The sequence below is a fragment of the Selaginella moellendorffii genome, unplaced genomic scaffold (assembly GCF_000143415.4).
Source record: "Selaginella moellendorffii unplaced genomic scaffold, v1.0 SELMOscaffold_217, whole genome shotgun sequence".
Taxonomy (NCBI): domain Eukaryota; kingdom Viridiplantae; phylum Streptophyta; class Lycopodiopsida; order Selaginellales; family Selaginellaceae; genus Selaginella; species Selaginella moellendorffii.
The window spans coordinates 13,527-34,814 of record NW_003314477.1 but is presented as its reverse complement, the minus strand read 5'-3'; positions in this window follow the sequence as shown (position 1 = coordinate 34,814).

Sequence of the window (21,288 nt, the reverse complement as noted above, 5' to 3'; positions counted from 1 at the left end):
CGAGCACGAAGCGAGCAAAAGGCGAGGCTCCAAAAAGGGGACCCAAAAGGACCAACACATGACACGTGGGAGTGTCCGAGATGGAGTCCGAAGTGGAGTCCGAAGTGGACCCAAGATGGACCCGAGATGGAGTCCGAGATGGAGTCCGAGATGGAGTCCGAGTGTAAGGAACCGACTCCCCGAGATGTCGTAGGCTAAAGGATCCCCAAAAGCTTGACCGAAGTGACAAAGAGTTCATCGGATGGGACCAAGTCGAGGATCGAGTCCAAGACCGACTCTAGGACCGAGTTCGAGATAGAGTCCGGAATCGAGTCCGAGACCGACTCGGGGACCGAGTTCGAGTCCGAGTTCGAGACCGAGTTCGAGACGGAGTCCGAGATCCGAAATCGGGTCCAAGACCGAGTCCGAGGTCGAGTCCGAGGTCGGGTCCGAGATCGGGTCCGAGATCGAGTCCGTAATCGAGTCCGAACCCGAATCCGAAGTCGGATCCGAAATCGGGTCCGAGATCGAGCCAGAGACTAAGTCCAAATACTAATACGGGTCAAGGGGTGAAAGCCCAAAGCGTGCGTCTCCCAGGGGGGGGGGGGCTGCAGGGGGTTCCAAAAGTATAGTAGGGATAGTGAGGTCCAGGAACCAGTTTTGAAGGGACTCTCCAGTTGGGCTTCCAAGCCGACTTGAGGTTGGGACTGGGACCGAGGGGCCTTGGGTGGGAGTGAGCATGGACTTGGCTGGTGCCGGAGGGGCCATCCAAGGAAGTGCTCAAGAGCAGCTCCCACTCCCGAAAGGGAAACCGATTGCAGTGCTCCCGGCTCATGTGGAGTGGTGCCCCACTTGAGTACCATGCGGCTCATTGGTCCTCGCCCTTCCTAGGGGCTTGGGCCTTCCTTCGGGATGGAAGTGGGGGGCGAGAGGTACCCATACCGGGCCGCTAGGCCACGGTGTTTCGCCCCGGCGTCCCGAAGCAAGCGTTGCACTCAAGACTTGGGATTTAGAGGGTCCCGTGATCAAGTCTTGTGGTACCAAGGGATGTTAGGAACCTGGAAGCTTGGTGTGCTTGGCTGCTTGTGCTTGCGGGGAGTGTAGCCGAACCTTAAGTCCAGTCTAACCCGGGGAGGGGGATTGGGAGTGATTTGGGAATCCATGGAAGGATGGCTAACACTCCGTTGCTCGTGCAGTGAGTAGCTGAAACCAAGTAGGAGCTGGTACCATAGGCGAGAACCTTGGCGAGGGAACTTAGCAAAAGCCAAGGCAGTGTTGGACGGATAGGCGAGGTAAGCTGGCAAAGTGGAAAGGAAAAATTTGTGGCTTACAATTTGGTATCGGAGCCTTCTCCTCAGTTCTAGCGAAGGATAGAGGCGGATTGCTGGGAGATGGCAAGGGCAGGGCGTAAGCGAACCCAGGCGGAGACAGAACCTCCGCCAGAGCTGGAGCCTCCGGTCGAACAAGAGGCTATGGATGAGGAATCCTTGCATGAGGAGGACTCTAGTGAGGAAACTTCCAAATAGGAGTCCGGTGGCGAGGTTCGGTCGTCCAAGGCTCGATTGGACGTTCTAGAAGGTCAATTGGCGCAGACCAATGCCCTGCTGGAGACTCTCGTACGCAAGCTAAAGCGTGATGAGAAACGGAAGAAAAGGCGAAAGACTGCGGATGCTGGCAGCGCAGAAGGTGCGGACCCTTCGGCAGGGACTGAGGCAAAACCAGACAAGGTCGAACAGACCGAAGTGGAATCAGTCCCTCAGGCAGTTCCCAAGTACAAACCAAAGCCCCCACCGGTGTTCAAGGGAGTGAACGACTATAAGGTTGTGGAGGATTGGTTTTACGATATGGAGGACTACTTCCGAGCGTTACGGTTACCGAGCTCGGAGAAGGTCCCATGTGCAAAACCATACTTGGCAGATAATGCCAAGTCTTGGTGGAGAACAACGGAGGCCAACGAAGGACCGGTGGCCACCTGGGACATGATGAAGGCGAGGATCCGCGCGACATACGTTCCTCCGAATGCCACTCTGCATCTGAGAGATGAGCTGAGTAGGCTGAAGCAGACTGGAACCATCCAGGAATATGTGAATGGGTTCATGGCAAAGAGGATACTTGTCACGGACATGGGGGATATGGATGCGTTCCATGCCTTTATATCAGGTTTGCAAACCTGGGCTCGCGGTGAGGTGATGCGCTGGAACCCGACCAACTACAAGGAAGCGTTGGATGCGGCCATCAAGGTGCATTTCAACGATAACCTGCGAAAGGGGAACACGACGGGGTCGGGATCCACGTTTCACAAAGGGGCCAAACCGAGGGGAACATATAGCAGGGGGAAATTCAAGAAGAGTTTCTCTAAGAATGAGTCCTCGGGATTTCGGAAAGGCAAATCCGGTGGCCAGCGAGCAAGTACGTGGGGGAGTCAAGCGAAAAGAGACAAACCCACGGATAAGAAGGTCAAGTCATATAGCAGCGTGGGAAACAACGTATGCTATAACTGCGGTGAAGCGGGACACTTTTCGAGGGAATGTCCCTACCCGAAGAAGGCCAGAGCCAATATGGCCATCAAGTCGGGCGAAGTCCAAAATGAGGTATGTGATCCAGTCCCTGACTCAAAGTTACTCATTACACGAGCAACTTTGGTAGAGAGTCGTTCGCGACATCTACTAGCCCTCCGAGGGAAGCTCGGAGGTAGCTTTGTTAAGATCCTTATTGACACGGGTGCTTCGGATAATTTTGTGGCTGCAGACATAGTCCGGCAAGCCGGACTAACGGTGCAGCGGCTAGGCGAACCAAGGACTATAGAGTTTGTTCAAGGTAGCCAAAGCACCGATGAGGTACTTCGACAAGCGAAAGTCGAAGTAGGGACATGGAAGGTAGACATGGATTTCACCGTGTTGGACATGGCGGGATTTGACGTGATCTTCGGAATGGATTGGTTCAATCGGTTCGTGGTAGCCCTACATGGACAAGGTAGGAACCTTGTGGTACTGGCAAATGCCCAAGGAAGAAGATCTAGGGTGGAAGCCCAGGATCTAAAGGTAGGGCAAAGCAAGGCCAAAGAATCTTGCTTAAACCTGGTGTCCACGAGAGGACAACTCACTAAAGGAACTAAGGCAGCCTTTTTGTGCTTACTCTCGGTGAAGAGTGACAAAAAGACAAGAACGGAAGAAGTGCCTTTAGTGATCCAGCGGGTGTTGGACCAATTCCAGGATACCATGCCGGAGGAGCTACCGGCGGGGCTGCCCCCAGCACGACCGATAGAACATAAGATTGAGCTGGTCGAGGGTGCTGAGGCAGTGGTTCGTCCCCCTTATCGTTTGAACGAAAAAGAACTCAAGGAGCTCAAGTGCCAACTAGAGGAGTTGGTGGACAAAGGGTATGTTAGGTTGAGCAAGTCGCCGTATGGGGCGCCGGTGTTATTTGTGAAAAAGAAAGATGGATCTATGCGCATGTGCATAGACTACCGCTTGCTCAACAAGTATACAAAGAAGAACAAGTACCCTTTGCCAAGGATTGAGGACCTGTTCGATAGGTTGGGAAAGGCAAAATACTTCTCGAGGATTGACCTAAGGTCAGGATACTACCAGATCAGGGTAGCCGAGGAAGATGTCGAGAAGACAACCTGTCGAACGAGGTATGGGAGCTTTGAGTTTCTAGTGATGCCCTTCGGGCTATGTAATGCGCCGGCAACGTTTTCGGCGCTAATGAACCACGTCTTTGTACCCTATCTGGATCACTTCGTGGTCGTCTATATCGACGACATCCTGATCTATAGCGAGACGCTAGAAGAGCATGCCGAACACTTGGCGAAGGTGTTTGAGAAACTAAGGGAACACAAGCTGTATGCTAAAGAGAGCAAATGTGACTTTGCTCAACAAGAGGTAAAGTTTCTCGGGCATGTGGTGGGCCAGGACGGGCTCAAGGTGGACCCGGAGAAGGTCCAAGCGATCCAGGAATGGGAGCGACCATCGAATGTACATGAGTTGAGGGCGTTCCTGGGGCTATGCAACTACTATCGAAAGTTTATCAGACACTATTCAAGAGTAGCCCTGCCCTTAACGGACCAAACAGGAAAAGGGAAGATGGTATGGACAGCAGAATGCGAGGCGGCATTCGTCCACCTCAAAGGGAAGTTGAGAAAGGCTCCCGTATTGGCATTGCCAGACTTTGGTAAGGACTTTGAGGTAGAAATGGATGCTTCGGACTTTGCGTTGGGCGCAGTTCTGAAGCAAGACAACCATCCGGTAGCGTTCTTCTCGAAGAAGCTGGACAAGGCTCAACGGAAGTGGCCTGCCCATGAGAAGGAATTGTTTGCGGTAGTCAAGGCACTCAAGGAGTGGCGACACTACCTTGGGAGACACTTCAAGGTTTACACGGACAATGTGGCAACGAAACACTTCTTGTCACAGCCCGACCTAAGAGGGAAACAAGGTCGGTGGGCCAATGCCTTGGCCGAGTTTGATTGCGAAATTCTGTACAAGCCTGGGAAGAGCAACATCGTGGCGGATGTGCTAAGTCGAAAAGCGAGCTTGAAGTTGGCAATATCCAGCGCAACAGCAACCTTCTGGGACGATGTGTGGACAGCATATGAGAACGATGGTCTAGCACAAGAAGTGTTGCTGAGGAATCTAGAGGCGCGGGAAGCTCACCAGAGAGGTGAGCTGCCAACGGAAGAGAAAACGGGCTATGCGGAACGCAACGGACTCATTTATTACAAGGAAACGAGGGTGTATGTTCCAGAAGGGGAACTAAGGAAGGTGGCCTTAGAAGAGTGTCATGACGGACCTCTTGCGGGACACGGCGGAGTGCCCAAGACGATGGGCTTACTCAAGAGGAAGTACCATTGGCCAGATATGGCTAAGGACGTCCAAGACTATGTAAAGACATGTCCAACATGTCAGCAGGTCAAAGCCGTGACTAAGGCTAGTGGGGGCTTGTTGCAAAGCATCCCAATTCCAGATCGCCCGTGGAAATGTCTTACGATGGACTTCATCACGGGACTACCCCCAAGCGAGGGGTTCGATGCGATATTCGTGGTGGTGGACCGATTTTCAAAGATGGCACATTTCATACCCACCACAACGGACGTGGATGCGGAAGGTGTGGCGAAGCTGTTCTTTGAACAAGTGGTTCGAGTGCGGGGAAGGCCGGAAGAGATTATCTCAGATCGAGATAAGATCTTCACTAGTAGGTTCTGGAGGACACTCCTAGAACAGTATCGCACCAAATTGAAATTCAGCACAGCCTATCACCCACAGACAGGTAATGGGTATTAAGTCAAGATTGATGGCACTAACACTTCTTGACAGACGGACAAACGGAAAGGGTGAATAGGCAGCTGGAGGATTATTTGCGATGCTATGTCTCGGGAGACCAGACCGACTGGGTAAGTCATTTGGGACTTGCGGAAATGTGTTATAACAACTCACCACACTCAAGCATCGGGGTGAGTCCATGGGAAGTCATCAATGGGCGAGCTATTGAAGGTCCTGTGGAACTCGGCGTGGCCGAGTATCATGGAGAGTTACCCGCAGTGGAGGCATTCACGGCGGAAAGACTCAACATTTGGAATCTAGTGAGGGATTCCTTGGAACGGGCTCAACAAAGGCAAACTAAGTACGCGAACCAAAAGCGTCGGGATGTGGAGTTCCAAGCTGGGGAGAAGGTGTGGCTGAACACCAAGAACCTCAGACTACCAAGCTGGATCAGTCGAAAGTTGACCCAAAGGTAAAGACGCATGTATTCCTGTAAATGAATTGATCTTGAGTTCCTTAAGCAGGTTCGCGGGGCCTTATGAAATTGAGGCACGAATCGGTAAAGTGGCTTACCGACTCCGACTTCCTCGAGAGATGGGGAAGATGCACCCAGTGTTCCACGTGAACTTACTCAAGCCGTACTTTGAGGATCCGCTTCGCAAGGACCAAGTGAGACCTTTACCTGAAGTTATCCAAGGGGAAGAGGAATACGAAGTCGAGGCCATCCTCAATGCGCGCAAGAGCAAGCGACAAGGACGCGAGGTGAGAGAGTTCCATGTGAAGTGGAAAGGATTTCCACACTGCGAAGCAACATGGGAACCGGAGGAGAACCTAGCGAATGCACGAGATCTAGTGGAGGAATTTCTGCAAGGCAGAACTTTATGTACTTATGCAAAATTCAATTAAAAATATCAATTTGCAAAGTTGAGCAAATGGCATATGTTGGGACCCGAAGGCGCGCCAAAGGTAAGCTAATTAGCATGGGTTGGATAGGTCGACCAGGCGTAGGGCACTACGCCCGACTCCCTGCGGGGATGTCGAATCCGTAGACGTATTCTACGGAGGTTGGGTTCGAGTCCCAACCCCCTAGTAAAGCAAGGCTGGGTTCAAGTCCCGACCCTATACTAGGGCGTGGTGAAGTGAGGAATATAGGGACACCTATATTCCGTTGTCATGGGCTCTTGGCCGGGGAGGCTAACTTAGGCACACCGCTAAGTGGGGGGATGCCCCCGGAGACATGGACAACAAGTCGTAGGATAAGACGAGACGTTCGATGTGGGCATCGAACTTCTTCTATGGGTGGTGGAGTTGTAAGGAACCGACTCCCCGAGATGTCGTAGGCTAAAGGATCCCCAAAAGCTTGACCGAAGTGACAAAGAGTTCATCGGATGGGACCAAGTCGAGGATCGAGTCCAAGACCGACTCTAGGACCGAGTTCGAGATAGAGTCCGGAATCGAGTCCGAGACCGACTCGGGGACCGAGTTCGAGTCCGAGTTCGAGACCGAGTTCGAGACGGAGTCCGAGATCCGAAATCGGGTCCAAGACCGAGTCCGAGGTCGAGTCCGAGGTCGGGTCCGAGATCGGGTCCGAGATCGAGTCCGTAATCGAGTCCGAACCCGAATCCGAAGTCGGATCCGAAATCGGGTCCGAGATCGAGCCAGAGACTAAGTCCAAATACTAATACGGGTCAAGGGGTGAAAGCCCAAAGCGTGCGTCTCCCAGGGGGGGGGGGGCTGCAGGGGGTTCCAAAAGTATAGTAGGGATAGTGAGGTCCAGGAACCAGTTTTGAAGGGACTCTCCAGTTGGGCTTCCAAGCCGACTTGAGATTGGGACTGGGACCGAGGGGCCTTGGGTGGGAGTGAGCATGGACTTGGCTGGTGCCGGAGGGGCCATCCAAGGAAGTGCTCAAGAGCAGCTCCCACTCCCGAAAGGGAAACCGATTGCAGTGCTCCCGGCTCATGTGGAGTGGTGCCCCACTTGAGTACCATGCGGCTCATTGGTCCTCGCCCTTCCTAGGGGCTTGGGCCTTCCTTCGGGATGGAAGTGGGGGGCGAGAGGTACCCATACCGGGCCGCTAGGCCACGGTGTTTCGCCCCGGCGTCCCGAAGCAAGCGTTGCACTCAAGACTTGGGATTTAGAGGGTCCCGTGATCAAGTCTTGTGGTACCAAGGGATGTTAGGAACCTGGAAGCTTGGTGTGCTTGGCTGCTTGTGCTTGCGGGGAGTGTAGCCGAACCTTAAGTCCAGTCTAACCCGGGGAGGGGGATTGGGAGTGATTTGGGAATCCATGGAAGGATGGCTAACACTCCGTTGCTCGTGCAGTGAGTAGCTGAAACCAAGTAGGAGCTGGTACCATAGGCGAGAACCTTGGCGAGGGAACTTAGCAAAAGCCAAGGCAGTGTTGGACGGATAGGCGAGGTAAGCTGGCAAAGTGGAAAGGAAAAATTTGTGGCTTACACCGAGGTGGACCCAAGATGGACCCGAGATGGAGTCCGAGATGGAGTCCGAGATGGACCCGAGATGGAGTCCGAGATGGAGTCCGAGATGGAGTCCGAGATGGAGTCCGAGATGGAGTCCGAGATGGAGTCCGAGATGGAGTCCGAAATGGAGTCCGAGATGGAGTCCAAGATGGACCCGAGATGGAGTCCGAGATGGAGTCCGAGATGGACCCGAGATGGAGTTCGAAGTCGAGACCGAGACCGGAACCGAGACCGGGACCGAGACCGAGACCGAGACCGAGATCGGGACCGAGACCGAGACCGAGACCGAGACCGAGACCGAGACCGAGGCCGAGGCCAAGACCGAGCCCGAGCCCGAGTCCGAGTCTGAGACCGAGCCCGAGTCCGAGTCCGAGTCCGAGTCCGAGTCCGAGTCCGAGTCCGAGTCCGAGTCCGGAGCCTGAGAGGGTGAAAGCCCAAAGCGTTCGTCTCCCAGACCCTGGGGGGTTTGGTGAGCTCCAAAAGTATAGTAGGGGGAGGACTGCAGTGGAGCCAGTTTGGCCAGGAAAGGCCAGTTTGGCCCAGGAAGGCCAGACCCAGTGTTGGGTGATGAGCTGCCCACTGGGAAGTCCAAGACTAGAGTGAACACGGACCGACAAGCGGGGTAGCTTGGTGAAGTGTTCAAGAGCCAGCTCTAGTTCCCCCGGGAGATCGACTGGCCGATGCTCCCAGTCCAAGTGTGGGTGGCACTACCTACTTGGATACCAGGTGTGGCTCAACGGAACCTCGCTCTAAGCCCATGGCTAGAGCACCTAAAGGCGAAAGGCGGGGAGAGTACCCAGGTGGCTCGCGTAAGGCCACGGTGTTCCGAAATGTTGTCCCAAAGGCCTAGACTGTGGAAAGGAAGAGGAGCAGTCCTCTGGGGTAGTGACCAAGGACACAGTCGTGTGGTGGGGAAGTCCCAGAGGACCATGGGACTTAGTGGTCGGGCCTGTGGGCCTCGATCCAGTGGCAGTGTTGGCAAACACGGCTAGGGGCAAAAAGGGACTTGGTAGGAATTGACAAAGGGACTTTGGGGAAGGCAATTCCCCAGGTCTGTGGGCATCCTAAGGATGCTAAGGAGTGGATCTAGGATGACCACTCGTGGACCGATGGCCCAGTCTTGGAGAGACGGGATGGTGATGCAAGTGATATTGGACCACTAGTGCAGCAAAGGTGAATGGGCATGGCCTTAGCGTAACGGGCCGAGATGTCAGTGGTACCTTTGGGTGTCGGTCTTGGGACCGGACACGTGGAGCACTTGGACCAGGTGCAAGTGTTGAGTGGCATGGATGCCATTCTTGGGGCTAGCAAGTCCAAGTCCTGAATTGGACTTAAGGAGGTTGTGAGTGAGACTCCTCCAAGTGGTCGAAGGTGTGGTTAAGTGACTAAAGTAGAATGGAAAAATTAGTCACTTACAATTTGGTATCGGAGCTGTTCCTTAGTCCGACTTTTATTGGTGCTCAAGTATATCACCACTAGTGTTGGCATCGGAAGGTCCGAGGAGTGGGCCTATCCTTAAGGAGTAGCAAGTCGGGAAGACATGGCTCTCCATTACAGTTCATGTGTGAACTTGTAGACGAGGTGGTGGATAGAAAAGGGCCAATAATGGAACGACTTTGGGATCTTGGGAACAATGCAAGGTTTTCCTCATTGAGTTGAGGATGTGATCCGGATGAGCATTTGTCTCAGCAAATTGGCTTAGGTTGTTGTGGTAAACAACTAAAGTTGGGATCACGGGAAAGATAGAGACTCCAAAACAATAAAGGAGTCACAAGATTATCCTCATATAGTTGAGGTTGGTGCTCATGAATGTGAGACCAAAGGTAATGACCGTGGAAGGTCAAATACGGAAGAGGACTCAAATCCTTGAAATGGTAGCTGGGGCTACCTCTAATAAATGCTGGAACAACCCAAGGAGTTGGGGGTGTATTAAGTGGATGAGTTGGTATTCTCATCACATGGACAAGTAGTCCTAAGGGGCAAAGGTTGCCCCCAGATAACAAAATCAAGTGTCGGAGTAACACTTGTGAAAATAGTCCTTTTGAGTAGGACCGGAATGCAAGAAGGGTATTCCAGTGAGCTAGTGCCTCACAAGTAGGACCTTACGGGTCTGTGGATTAACCAAGTCCAAAACTGCCGGATGACTCAAGTAGAGTCAAGCGATGGTCCTAAAAGGACTGATGGAAGCATTTGGACTGAGGTGTGTTGTACCCCACAAAGGATGGGGGGGATCATAGGATCCAAGGATGAGAACAGAGGGTATCTCATCGATGGCAAAATGTGCCATGCTAAAGTTATGGGAAAGGTGTTCCCAGAAGAAAACAACTCTGACATAAAGTTGTGTGTGATCTCTATGGTGCAGTGCTAACGGATGGTTGGCATGAGAAAGAGCGGTGTTGGTCTTGGCAAAGACTTAGACACGAAGGGGAAATGTCATAGAGGTAGGCTCGTGGAGCCGATGGTGTGAAGACACCAAATGTGCCAAGGTGTGATACCTTGAGGCTATGTTGGTGGGTTCATGAGAACCCCTTGCCAAAGGAATCCCAATGGAAATGGGAATAGCATAGCCTAAGCTGCAGAGCATGCAGTTGGAGTGTGGTGACCCAGATAATGATGGAGGTGTGAAAGCACCAAGCAATGAGTTGTAGGACTTGACAACTATGAGGCAACTAAGCAAGAGGTGCAAAATAACTGGTTAAACGGGTAGAAGGTAGCTACCCAAGACTTCTTAATAGCATAAGGAAGTTGGATATACCCTTACGGGGGATAAGTTGCTTATGTTGCGATATAGTAAGTCAATGTCATAAAAGGAAATACTCATTGTCAAGAAAGCCATCATTGGGACACCCGGACACTCTAGAACACCAGAAGGTGGTGTTTGATGTCGCGAGGGCAATGGATAAAGCCCAAGGGACTAAGTCCCTAGCGAATGATGGATAGAAGGTGCTATCCAAATGTCCAAGGTTGCGGAGACAGGAGAGGACTGTCTACCCGAATTGGACAAAGCCAAAAATGGAATTTTGGCAAGGCTAGTGATGGGCATGTAAAGGCCCATAAGCAACAATGTAATCCCAGTGTGTGGGATTATAAGGTGAGCATACCCGGATTGAGGAACCACTCCCTAGGCTATTGGGTAGGTCCATCCCTAAGAATACTTGCTAAAGCATGACAGAAAGTGCAAAGCTATCCTCCTGGTCTGGAGGAGAATGACCGAAGGAAAGGTGTGAAGCCAAAAGCAAGTAGTATTGGGATGGAATTGAACCATAGAAATCAAAGGGCATATCCAACAGTGGTTATGAAAGTTGGGAGTGGAGAATCAAGAGGGTGCTCGAGGATGTTGTTGCTAGCAACCGTGATGCCATGGAGAGTCTAAAATATGGAATTGTCCATGTTAGACTATATGGCAACTATAAAGCTTGCGAAAGGGGAGGCCTTAGCAAGCTGAGGGACAGAGTTCCTTCAAGGTTCCCAAAGACGATTCTAGGTAGCGTAGTACCTAGAAAGGCCAAGTGTAAATGGTTCATGGAACGCACGAAATCAGAGTGGCGCAGCAGAAGCGTGGTCTTGAAGCTTGCCATGAGGCAAGGTTATCAAGGTTAGGGAAGTAGTTCCCGAGTGTTCAAAGAGAGGGCTTTGAACGAAAGTCGATGGTCAAGGACTTTCACGCTTATGCAGGAACCATGTTACAATGGTCGGAGGACTTGCCAAGTGAGATTGGCACGTCGGGGGAACAAAGACCCTAGTTGAAGGTGATAACTTCAAAAAGGGTGGGCCATGGGGCCGAGCATGGAGGAGTCCATGCATGATCACAGACATGTCAAGTGAGAGGACTTGGCAGTGTGGAGGAACTAGGTTCCTAAGCTGTGATCTGTAGCGCGCTTTAAAAATAGGTTGGTGCACCGGCGTGGGGAGTCACGCCAGGCATCTAGTGTGATGCCGTCCGTAGATGCATATACGGAGGTTGGGTTCGAGTCCCGACCCTCTAGTGCTTGGGTTCGAGTCCCAAATCACTAGGGCGTGGTGATGGTTTGGAATATGAGGACACTCATATTTCGGTGGTCATGGACTCTCAGTGGGGAGACTGGTTTGGGCACACCGCCAAGCAAGGGATGCCTCAGAGTCGTGATGCACGGTTAGATTGCTTAGTGTGAAAGCTCAGCATATCTAACTTGAACACTTTGGTGCAAGTGGCACCAAGGTCGTGGTGAGTGAGATGGGGACACCTAATCTCAGTTGCTATGAACCCTTGGCCGTAAGGGCTAGCTTGGGTGCACCGCCAAGTGTGGGGGATGCCCCCGGGGTTATAGTCAACAACTTGGAGGTCTAGAAAACCAAGTACCTCTTGGCAACTCTGTTAAGGTGCCAAGGTGAGATCACTAGGTGATCTTATGGCCAGAAAAGGACAAGGTCCTTGGTTGGCTAAGGAATGAAGTTCCTGGTTCAAAATGTTGAAATTGAACTATTTAAGGTGGTGTGGCTTGTTCATGATAACCAAGTGGGAAGAGCACCTAAGGGAAATAAACTATGTCCGTGCGATGGCATAGTGAGTCCGAGGAAAGTAGTCTCTATAAAAGACCCATGGGAGGGTCACGAAGTTGGGCCGTGGATAGAGCCCATAGCAGAAGATGCTAAAGAGACGTACTAGGGGTGAACATCCTCCGGACTTGGCAAAGAAGAGTCTTTGCTATGGAACCGAAACAATACCTCAAGGAGGGAGGTAGAGATTCGATGTTGCTTGGTGCAACAATCAACGGATAGGAGCAAAAGATGAGTGGCCAAGATAGGGCCGTGGAATCCCTTGGAAGGAATCCAAGTGACAAAGTTAGGCGAGGAACACTAATGTGTTGGACACTAACAAGTTGCGGGAAAGGAAGTGTGTTTCCAAGGAGGGATTCCGAAATGCTCCGATTTGGCGAAAGTGGAAGCTCCAAGGGAGGGAGCGGTAAGGTAGCCAAATGATAGGGCCATGAACAGCCCTAGCACAAAGTATGATAACTGGAACTTTGGCACGAAATAGAAGAGAGGATGATGGTGCCCTCGAGTAGAGAACTTCCTAGGATAGGGAAGTGGAGTCGCACAATCTGTGCAATGCAAGGTGTTGGAGACACCTAGGAAATTGACTCCAAGAAGTCAAAATTCAAAGTTCCAAAGTGCAAAGGTTATATCGATGGAAATTGAGACTACTCGAGAAGGAGTAGTGGGATTGACTTAGAGAAGGGTCTCTAAGAGGTTTAGCGAGAACTAAACCAATAAAAGGAGAGAACCATTACATGTGGTCCAATCAGTCTCTAAGTTGGAGAGACTACGCTCCTTAAAGGATGGACAAGGCATGGTGAGCCTTTGATGTCAAACCATAGACAAAGATTGGCTAGGTGCCAAGGATGGAAATGGTAACACGTGTGGGTGTTACTTTATGAAAGGGTTTACCGTTCGATGAGGACATCGAACTTCGTCTATGGGTGGTGGAGTTGTGAGACACAAAATCCCTAGGCCCCAAAGTGGAGCCGGAAGGGCGCCACATGGTAGAGGCCGAAGCGAGAGCCAAACGAGCGTAACACGTTTGGACCAAAAGCTCCGACTTGAAAAGTCAAGAGCGGGAGTGGAACTCCCAACGAAGTGCTCGAGGAACGAGCACGAAGCGAGCAAAAGGCGAGGCTCCAAAAAGGGGACCCAAAAGGACCAACACATGACACGTGGGAGTGTCCGAGATGGAGTCCGAAGTGGAGTCCGAAGTGGACCCAAGATGGACCCGAGATGGAGTCCGAGATGGAGTCCGAGATGGAGTCCGAGGTGGACCCAAGATGGACCCGAGATGGAGTCCGAGATGGAGTCCGAGATGGACCCGAGATGGAGTCCGAGATGGAGTCCGAGATGGAGTCCGAGATGGAGTCCGAGATGGAGTCCGAGATGGAGTCCGAGATGGAGTCCGAAATGGAGTCCGAGATGGAGTCCAAGATGGACCCGAGATGGAGTCCGAGATGGAGTCCGAGATGGACCCGAGATGGAGTTCGAAGTCGAGACCGAGACCGGAACCGAGACCGGGACCGAGACCGAGACCGAGACCGAGATCGGGACCGAGACCGAGACCGAGACCGAGACCGAGACCGAGACCGAGGCCGAGGCCAAGACCGAGCCCGAGCCCGAGTCCGAGTCTGAGACCGAGCCCGAGTCCGAGTCCGAGTCCGAGTCCGAGTCCGAGTCCGAGTCCGAGTCCGAGTCCGGAGCCTGAGAGGGTGAAAGCCCAAAGCGTTCGTCTCCCAGACCCTGGGGGGTTTGGTGAGCTCCAAAAGTATAGTAGGGGGAGGACTGCAGTGGAGCCAGTTTGGCCAGGAAAGGCCAGTTTGGCCCAGGAAGGCCAGACCCAGTGTTGGGTGATGAGCTGCCCACTGGGAAGTCCAAGACTAGAGTGAACACGGACCGACAAGCGGGGTAGCTTGGTGAAGTGTTCAAGAGCCAGCTCTAGTTCCCCCGGGAGATCGACTGGCCGATGCTCCCAGTCCAAGTGTGGGTGGCACTACCTACTTGGATACCAGGTGTGGCTCAACGGAACCTCGCTCTAAGCCCATGGCTAGAGCACCTAAAGGCGAAAGGCGGGGAGAGTACCCAGGTGGCTCGCGTAAGGCCACGGTGTTCCGAAATGTTGTCCCAAAGGCCTAGACTGTGGAAAGGAAGAGGAGCAGTCCTCTGGGGTAGTGACCAAGGACACAGTCGTGTGGTGGGGAAGTCCCAGAGGACCATGGGACTTAGTGGTCGGGCCTGTGGGCCTCGATCCAGTGGCAGTGTTGGCAAACACGGCTAGGGGCAAAAAGGGACTTGGTAGGAATTGACAAAGGGACTTTGGGGAAGGCGATTCCCCAGGTCTGTGGGCATCCTAAGGATGCTAAGGAGTGGATCTAGGATGACCACTCGTGGACCGATGGCCCAGTCTTGGAGAGACGGGATGGTGATGCAAGTGATATTGGACCACTAGTGCAGCAAAGGTGAATGGGCATGGCCTTAGCGTAACGGGCCGAGATGTCAGTGGTACCTTTGGGTGTCGGTCTTGGGACCGGACACGTGGAGCACTTGGACCAGGTGCAAGTGTTGAGTGGCATGGATGCCATTCTTGGGGCTAGCAAGTCCAAGTCCTGAATTGGACTTAAGGAGGTTGTGAGTGAGACTCCTCCAAGTGGTCGAAGGTGTGGTTAAGTGACTAAAGTAGAATGGAAAAATTAGTCACTTACATAAATGTAGTGTTGCCAACTCATATTTCGGCTAAAGTTGGATGTTTTTGAGTTGTTTTTTTTCGTAGTAACTTATATCGCCACGTGTTATTCCACGTGCTCTAAAGATGGCACACGGGCTCAATGTATGGAACGCAACACTATGCCATGTGCAAGTGTAGGGTTTAGGGTTTAGGGTAGGGTAGGGTTTGCCACGTGGCATACATTTTGAGCAATTTATATGCCATGAGCTATACCTTTTAGAAGGTGGCATTCAGACGGATGGTTTGGATGAGGTGGCATGCCACGTGGCATACTTTTATGTACTTATAGCATGCCACGTGGCAAACCCTTGGAAAGGTGGCATCTTGGAGGTTGCATGCCACGTGGTAAACCCTTGGAGAGTTGGTACCTATGGATGCCACATGGCAAACCCTTGGAGAGGTGGCATCTTGGAGGTTGCATGCCACGTGACAAACCCTTGGAGAGGTGGTACCTATGGATGCCACGTGGCAAACCCTTGGAAAGGTGCATCTTGGAGGTTGCATGCCACGTGACAAACCCTTGGAGAGGTGGTACCTATGGATGCCACGTGGCAAACCCTTGGAAAGGTGGCATCTTGGAGGTTGCATGCCACGTGACAAACCCTTGGAGAGGTGGTACCTATGGATGCCACGTGGCAAACCCTTGGAAAGGTGGCATCTTGGAGGTTGCATGTCACGTGACAAACCCTTGGAGAGGTGGCACCTTTGAGGTTGCATGCCACGTGACATGACATTGGAAGGTACCTCTTCTGCACTTGTATGCCATGTGGCATACCTCAGGCCCTGGATATGTCGGGCCCCGGACATGTCGGGCCCCAGATATGTCGGGCACCCGATATGTCCGGCCCCAGATATATCGGGCCCCGGACATGTCGGGCACCCAGACATATCCGGGCCCCGACATATCCGGCCCCGGACATGTCGGGCCCCGGATATGTCGGGCACCCGATATGTCGGGCCCCAGAGATGTCGGGCCCCAGATATATCGGGCCCCGGACATGTCCGGGCCCCGATATCTCCGGCCCCGAATGTAAGCGACTAAATTTTCCATTCTACTTTAGTCACTTAACCACACCTCTGACCACTTGGAGGAGTCTCATTCACAACCTCCATAAGTCCAATCCAGGACTTGGGACTTGCTAGCCCCGAGAATGGCATCCATGCCACTCAACATTTGCACTTGGTCCACGTGCTCCACGTGTCCGATCCCATGACCGACACTCAAAGGTACCACCGACATAGCAGCCCGTTACGCTAAGGCCATGCCCAATCACCTTTGCCACACTGGTAGTCCAATACCACCTGCATCACCGTCTTGGCTCTCCAAGACTAGGCAAACCATCCGTGAGTGGGCATCTCAGATCCACTCCTTAGCATCCTTAGGATGCCCACCGACAAGGGGAATAGCCCTCCCCAATATCCCTCTGTCAGTCCCCACTAAGTCCCTTTCTGCCCCTGGCCGTGTTTGCCAACACTGCCACTGGATCGAGACCCACAGGCCCGACCACTAAGTCCCACGGTCCTCTGGGACTTCCTCACCACACAACTGTGTCCTTGGTCACTACCCCAGAGGACTGCTCCTCTTCCTTTCCACAGTCTGGGCCTTTGGGACAACATTTCGGAACACCGTGGCCTTACGCGAGCCACCTGGGTACTCTCCTCGCCTTTCGCCTTTAGGTGCTCTAGCCATGGGCTTAGAGCGGGTTCCGTTGAGCCACACTAGGTATCCAAGTAGGTAGTGCCACCCACACTTGGACTGGGAGCATCGGCCAGTCGATCTCCCGGGGGAACTAGAGCCGGCTCTTGAACACTTCACCAAGCTACCCCGCTTGTCGGTCCGTGTTCACTCTAGTCTTGGACTTCCCAGTGGGCAGCTCATCACCCAACACTGGGTCCGGCCTTCCTGGGCCAAACTGGCCTTTCCTGGCCAAACTGGCTCCACTGCAGTCCTCCCCCTACTATACTTTTGGGGCTCACTAAACCCCCCAGGGTCTGGGAGACGAACGCTTTGGGCTTTCACCCTCTCAGGCTCCGGACTCGGACTCGGACTCGGACTCGGACTCGGACTCGGACTCGGATTCAGACTCGGACTCGGGCTCGGGCTCGGTCTCGGCCTCGGCCTCGGTCTCGGTCTCGGTCCCGATCTCGGTCTCGGTCTCGGTCTTGGTCCCGGTCTCGGTCTCGGTCTCGACTTCGGACTCCATCTCGGACTCCATCTCGGACTCCATCTCGGACTCCATCTCGGACTCCATCTCGGGTCCATCTCGGGTCCATCTCGGACTCCATCTCGGACTCCATCTCGGGTTCATCTTGGACTCCATCTCGGACTCCATTTCGGGTCCATCTCGGGTCCACCTCGGACTCCATCTCGGACTCCATCTCGGGTCCATCTCGGGTCCATCTCGGACTCCATCTCGGACTCCATTTCGGGTCCATCTCGGGTCCACCTCGGACTCCATCTCGGACTCCATCTCGGGTCCATCTCGGGTCCACCTCGGACTCCATCTCGGACTCCATCTCGGGTCCATCTCGGGTCCATCTCGGACTCCATCTCGGACTCCATTTCGGGTCCATCTCGGGTCCACCTCGGACTCCATCTCGGACTCCATCTCGGACTCTCCCACGTGTCATGTGTTGGTCCTTTTGGGTCCCTTTTTGGAGCCTCGCCTTTTGCTCGCTTCGTGCTCGTTCCTCGAGCACTTCGTTGGGAGTTCCACTCCCGCTCTTGACTTTTCAAGTCGGAGCTTTTGGTCCAAACGTGTTACGCTCGTTTGGCTCTCGCTTCGGCCACTACCACGTGGCGCCCTTCCGGCTCCACTTTGGGGCCTAGGGATTTTGTGTCTCACAACTCCACCACCCATAGACGAAGTTCGATGTCCTCATCGAACGGTAAACCATTTTATAAAGTAACACCCGCATGCGTTACCATTTCCATCCTTGGCACCTAGCCAATATTCGTCAATGGTTTGACATTGAAGGCTCACCATGCCTTCTCCATACTCATCGATGGTTTGACACCAAAGGCTCACCATGCCTTGCCCATCCTCTAAGGAGGGTAGTCTCTCCAACTTAGAGACTGATTAGACCACATGCAGTGGTTCTCTCTTTTTATTGATTTAGTTCTTGCTAAACCTCTTAGAGACCCTTCTCTAAGTCAATCCCACTACTCCTTCTCGAGTAGTCTCAATTTCCCTCTATTGAACGTTTGCACCTTGGAACTTTTACTCTTTTGACTTTTGGAAGTCAATTTCCTAGGTGTCTCCAACACCTTGGATTGCACAGATTGTGCAACTCCACTTCCCCATCTTAGGAAGTTCTTTACTTGAGGGCACCATCATCCTCTCTTCTATTTCGTGCCACCTTGGGCACTAAGTTCCATTTATCATACTTTGTGCTAGGGGTGTCCATGGCCCTATCATTTGGCTACCTTACCGCTCCCTCCCTTGGAGCTTCCACTTTCGCCAAATCGGAGCAATTCGGAATCCATCCTTGGAAACACACTTCCTTTCCCGCAATTTGTTAGCGTCCAACACATTAGTGTTCCTCGCCTAACTTTGCCACTTGGATTCCTTCCAAGGGATTCCACGGCCCTATCTTGGCCACTCGTCTTTTGCTCCTATCCGTTGATTGTTGCACCAAGCAACACCAAATCTTTACCTCCCTCCTTGAAGTATTCTTTTTATTCCATAGCAAAGGCTCTGCTTTGCCAATACTAGGGTGTTCACCCCTAGTAAGTCTCTTTAGCATCTTCTGCTGTGGGCTTTATCCACAGCCCAACTTTGTGACCCTCCCATGGGTCTCTTTAGAGGCTACTTTCCTTGGACACACTATGCCATCGCAATGACATAGCTCATTTCCCTAAGGTGCTTTACCCACTTGGTCACCTTGACCAAGCCACACCATCATCAATAGTTCAAATCAACACTTTGAACTAGGAACATTATTCCTTAGCCCAAACAAGGACTGCGTCCTTATTTAGCCACAAGATCACCTAGTGATCTCACCTCGGCACCTTAACAGGTTTGCCAATAGGTACTAGGTCTTCCAGACCTTTAACTTGTTAACTACGACCCCGGGGGCATCCCCCACACTTGGCGGTGCGCCCAAGCTAGCCCTTCCAGCTAAGGGTCCATAGCAACTGAGACTGGGTGTCCCCATCTCATTCACCACGTCCTTGGTGCCACTGGCACCAAAGTGTTCAAGTTAGATATGCTGAGCCACACTAAGCAATCTAACCGTGCATCACGACTCCGAGGCATCCCTCGCTTGGCGGTGTGCCCAAACCAGTCTCCCCACTGAGAGTCCATGACCACCGAAATATGAGTGTCCCCATATTCCAAACCATCACCACGCCCTAGTGATTTGGGACTCGAACCCAAGCACTAGAGGGTCGGGACTCGAACCCAACCTCCGTATATGCATCTACGGACGGCATCACACAAGATGCCTGGCGTGACTCCCCACGCCGGTGCACCAACTTATTTTTAAAGCGCGCTACAGATCACAGCTTAGGAACCTAGTTCCTCCACATTGCCAAGTCCTCTCACTTGACAAGTTTGTGATCATGCATGGACTCCTCCATGCTTGGCCCCATGGCCCACCCTTTTCGAAGTTATCACCTTCAACTAGGGTATTTGTTCCCCCGACTTGCCAGTCTTGCTTGGCAAGTCCTCCGACCACTGTAACATGGTTCATGCATAAGCGTGAAAGTCCTTGACCATCGACTTTCGTTCAAAGCCCTCTCTTTGAACACTCGGGAACTACTTCCCTAACCTTGATAGCATTGCCTCATGGCAAGCTTCAAGACCACGCTTCTGCTGCGCCACTCTGATTTTGCGCGTTCCATGAACCATTTACACTTGGCCTTTCTAGGTACTAAGCTACCTAGAATCGTCTTTGGGAACCTTGAAGGAACTCTGTCCCTCAGCTTGCTAAGGCCTCCCTTTTTGCAAGCCTTCCAAATGCCACATAGTCTAACATGGACAATTCCATAACTTAGACTCTCCATGGCATCACGGTTGCTAGCGGCAACACCCTCGAGCCCCCACTTGATTCTCCACTCCCAGCTGGCATAACCAACCTTGGTTATGCCCTTCGATTTCTATGGTTCAGTTCCATCCCAATACTACTTGCCTTTTGGCCCCATATGTTTCCTTTGGTTATTCTCCTCCAGACCAGGAGGATAGCTTTGCACTTTCTATCATGCCTTAGCAAGTATTCCTAGGGATGAACCTACCCAATAGCCCAGGGAGTGGTTCCTCAATCCGGGTATGCTCACCTTATAATCCCACACACTGGGATTACATTGTTGCTTATGGGCCTTTACATGCCCATCACTAGCCTTGCCAAAATTCCATTTTTGGCTTTGTCCAACTCGGGTAGGCAGTCCTCTCCTGTCTCCGCAACCTTGGACATTTGGATAGCACCTTCTATCCATCATTCGCTAGGGACGTAGTCCCTTGGGCTTTATCCATTGCCCTCGCGACATCAAACACCACCTTCTGGTGTTCTAGAGTGTTCGGGTGTCCCAATGATGGTTTTCTTGACAATGAGTATTTCCTTTTATGACATTGACTTACTATATCGCAACATAAGCAACTTATCCCCCGTAAGGGTATATCCGACTTCCCTATGCTAGAAGTCTTGGGTAGCTACCTTCTACCCGTTTAACCAGTTATTTTGCACCTCTTGCTTAGTTGCCTCATAGTTGTCAAGTCCTACAACTCATTGCTTGGTGCTTTCACACCTCCATCATTATCTGGGTCACCACACTCCAACTGCATGCTCTGCAGCTTAGGCTATGCCATTCCCATTCCCACTGGGATTCCTTTGGCAAGGGGTTCTCATGAACCCACCAACATAGCCTCAAGGTATCACACCTTGGCACATTTGGTGTCTCCACACCATCGGCTCCACGAGCCTACCTCTATGACATTTCCCTTCGTGTCTAAGTCTTTGCCAAGACCAACACCGCTCTTTCTCATGCCAACCATCTGTTAGCACTGCCCCATAGAGGTCACACACAACTTTATGTCAAAGTTGTTTTCTTCTGGGAACACCTTTCCCATAACTTTAGCATGGCACATTTTGCCATCGATGAGATACTCTCTGTTCTCATCCTTGGATCCTATGATCCCCCCCCCATCCTTTGTGGGGTACAACGCACCTCAGTCCAAATGCTTCATTCAGTCCTTTTTAGGACTCTACTTGAGTCGTCTAGCAGTTTTGGACTTGGTTAATCCACCGACCCGTAAGGTCGTACTTGTGAGGCACTAGCTCACTGGAATACACATCTTGCATTCCGGTCCTACTCAAAAGGACTATT